The sequence below is a fragment of the Polistes canadensis genome, unplaced genomic scaffold (assembly GCF_001313835.1).
Source record: "Polistes canadensis isolate GaletaPanama2010 unplaced genomic scaffold, ASM131383v1 scaffold_67, whole genome shotgun sequence".
In the NCBI taxonomy this organism is placed as follows: Eukaryota; Metazoa; Arthropoda; class Insecta; order Hymenoptera; family Vespidae; genus Polistes; species Polistes canadensis.
In genome coordinates this window covers 88,504-92,023 of record NW_014569614.1, presented here as the reverse complement: position 1 = coordinate 92,023, position 3,520 = coordinate 88,504, and the positions used below count along the sequence as shown (strand labels likewise).

Below are 3,520 nucleotides of genomic sequence, written 5' to 3'. Positions count from 1 at the left end.
TCGTTTACAAAATTTTCAATTACACGAAAATAATTAAATAGAAAATAAAATAAAATAAATTAGTACTATCTCCAAATTTTCGATCAAATAATATATATAATTCCGATTAAATATTAAATATAATAATAATAATAATAATAATAATAAAATTTCGATTGATCGCGTAAAAAAAGAAAAAAGGTGGGTGGGACAAAGTAAAAATAAAAATCAAATGTTCGATCAACGCGTGAAAAAAAAGAAATAAATAAAGAGAATATAGTAACGCAGTGTACAAGTTAAGTTTAAGAGAGGTTTTTTTTTCGTAAGTCAACACCCTGTGGTACACCGAACTATAATGCTCGATCACTTCCTCGATCGTATGCGATTACCGCCAGAAGAGAGTCGTTTATTTTCACCGGCAGTGAAATACCTAGCTTTTGCTTGCTCGCTTGCTTGCTTGTTGCTTGCTTACTTGCTTGCTTCGCGTACCTTCGCCACTTAACGAGAGTTTCATTTTCTCTGGTAGAAAGAAAGGATTCTATTAGGTAATCACTATCGCGTTAAATCGACGTTTCTTCCTTTTTCTTTTTTTTTTTTTTCTTTTTTTTTTCTTTTTTTCTTCTTTTTTATTCCTTTTTCCTTTTCTTTTTATTTTTATATATTTCCTTCTCGTAACCCACACCCCATCCCCCTTACCTATATTCCATCACCACTCATTTATAAAATAATATTTCCTTTTCTATGATTTCTTTTTACAATCAAACGATTGCTTTTTTTTTTTTTTTTTGGTAATTAATTATCGCGATAGAATACATGAAAATTTAAATTACGAATAGTTGTGCTATGGGTGGTTGTACGTTTAACTCTTAAAACTGCATTTTAAAAAATTTGTCGAGAAGTTTATTTGTAACAAAAAGAAAAAAAATTGTTTCCTATTGAAAATTTAAATTACGAATATAGTTGTGTTATGGGTTGTACGTTTAACTCTTAACTTTGTTTTAAAAAATTTGTCGAGAACTTTATTTGTAACAAAAAAAAAATTGAAAAATATATTCAATTTGTGTACGTAATGTGTATAAAAAAAGAAAAGTATTATTTTGTTATTTGTTTAGACCGTTCAAACGAACGTTACGTTAAATCCGTACGCGTATCGTTGTTTGCATATTTCTCCATACTTTTAAAAATACATTTTATTGTGAAATATATTTAATTAGTATGTATCTCTCAATGAATTATTCAAATTTAGCATTTCTTCATGAAAAAGTGATACGAGTAAACTTACCGAAAAAATATGTGGAGGAATCCTTAACGAGACAATGAAATATCTTCTCTCAAGTATCATCACCAATATCTTCCGAGTATTTGATATTTCTTCCACAGATGATGATAAAATCCAACAACAACAATAAACAAAAATCCAAACAATCGTGAATTCAATCGAATAACTGTGAAAATATTAACAACACATATTTTTGAACTTTAATTTTACATTACACCTCACTCAATCGAATAGTTTTCCCCCCACCCCACGAGAATTTCCTTGATTTCTTCAAATAATTTGTCCCTCTCTCTCTCTCTCTCTCCCTCTCTTTTCCTCTCTCTTTCCCTTTCCGCGTATATTTCTAGTTGAAAGCGTTAGAAACGTAACGATTCGTAAAGATAAACAAACAAACACGTTTCTCTAGCATGAAAACTATGCAATTTTCCACGCACTTTAGATACATTTATTTTTTCTATACCATTAAAAATAATCTTCTTTCAAATATTCTTTTTTACTCTTCTTCTATATATACAAGGTATAGAAAATGTTTAAAAATTTGTTTACAAATTCTATCGTAAACGATGGTAGATACTCGTCGAGTGTGCACTACTAACGCACTTGCATAACGTCGGGTGCAACACTTTATCTCAAGATGCAAGTGCACATAACCAGAGTCCAAGGGAACTAACACAATCTTTCTTCTCTCTCTCTTTCTCTCACTTTCTTTTTTTTTTAACTCTCTCTCTTTCTGTCTGTCTGTCTGTGTCTACCTGTCTGTCTCTTTCCACTTTAACTGTCCGGTACGACACTTGGTATAAAAGGCACTATATTTCAAGGGTTTGCTTACACAAAAACACACGCGAATACACGTACACGCACACATATATATATGTATATATATATCTCTGTTTCTGTCTTTATTTCTAGTACCGTAACTACTTAGGATAAAAAATGAAAAAGAAAGAAAGAAAAATGAATTTCTTCCTCTTCCTGATTCACACGAAAGTGTATTTAACTATCGTATAATAACTTTCTTCGATATCAATAAAATGTATTATTACTATGGAAAAAAGATAGAGAGAGAAAAATAAATGATAAAATATTTTGTTTAATGTATTATAACAATATATACATACATACATATATATATATATATACTTTTAATTAACTCATATTAAATTTTATTTAATTTTTATATTAATATACGTTTTTTTAATTATATATTTAATACATATTTTATTTTATATTTGTTTATATTTATTTTATATATATAAATAAATGGACAAATTTTTCAATACAATGCATTCAAATTATTAATTCGTTTATCTTTTTATATATACCGTATACTTTAAACTTTTACTTCTTATATATAAATATATATAAAACTTGTGAAATAAATTTAAATAAAGTTTTTAATAATCGTACACGATTGAAATATATCGTTCGTGTTTAAAATAGGGAAGAGAAGAAAAAAAAGATGGAAATTAAATTTTAAATCAAATGTTTAAAAAGTGAGGAAGAAAAAAGTTCAACGAATAGATAGAACAGGACACACCAATCGTGTTACAACGATGCATCTGATATTGTTCGTTCATTTCGTCCCCTTCCTCCCTCCCTCTCTCCAACCCCCCGTTTCTTCCTTCACTTTAATGTCACTTCCTGTTATGCATTGAAATAAAATAATAATCTAACTGTTACGTTACGATACGAAAAAATACATAAACAAAAAAAAAAAAAAGATAAAACAAATTAAAATAAAACAAAAAGAAGAGAGAAAGAAGAGAGAAAGAAAAAGAAAATTAAAAAAAGAAAAAATAAAAGTATATTCTCGTATATTCTTATTATTAAAAATAAGCACACATAGAAACACTCTAATCATAAATTAAAATTAAAATATAATAACTATCGAATAATAAAGAAAGAATCAAATTTTTTGTAGAGAATAAAACAAAAAATTAATAGAAAATAAATATCAAAACATAAATAATACAAAAGTAACGTACTTATATATATATATGATAATATATATTCGATTATCTCTTTCTCTATAATAATAATTTTTCTAACACTTTGTCTATCACCCTTTTCTTCCTCTTCCTCTTTCTCCTCCTCCTATTCCTTCTTCTTCTTCTTCTTCTTCTTCTTTTTCACTAAAACCTCTTTTCATAATTCACACCAATAAAACTAAACGCACCGACTATACCAACCGTGAAATTTGATACAAAAATTATATATATATATATATATATATATATATACATGTATGGTGTCCTATATAAA

General features: G+C 27.3%; 1 protein-coding gene across 2 annotated transcripts in view; it reads right to left on the bottom strand.

The window, feature by feature from the left end:
• Positions 1-3,520, bottom strand: part of LOC106786185 (ecdysone-induced protein 74EF) — a 214,458-nt gene that overhangs the window by 188,217 nt on the left and 22,721 nt on the right. The window contains exon 1 of one of the 2 annotated variants that reach the window (XM_014747303.1): positions 1,262-2,185. The exons of the other annotated variant lie outside the window; for it this stretch is intronic. The gene's annotated coding sequence lies outside the window, so the exon portion shown is untranslated. Of the gene's footprint in view, positions 1-1,261; positions 2,186-3,520 lie in introns of those variants that run through there. 2 annotated transcript variants of the gene reach the window in all.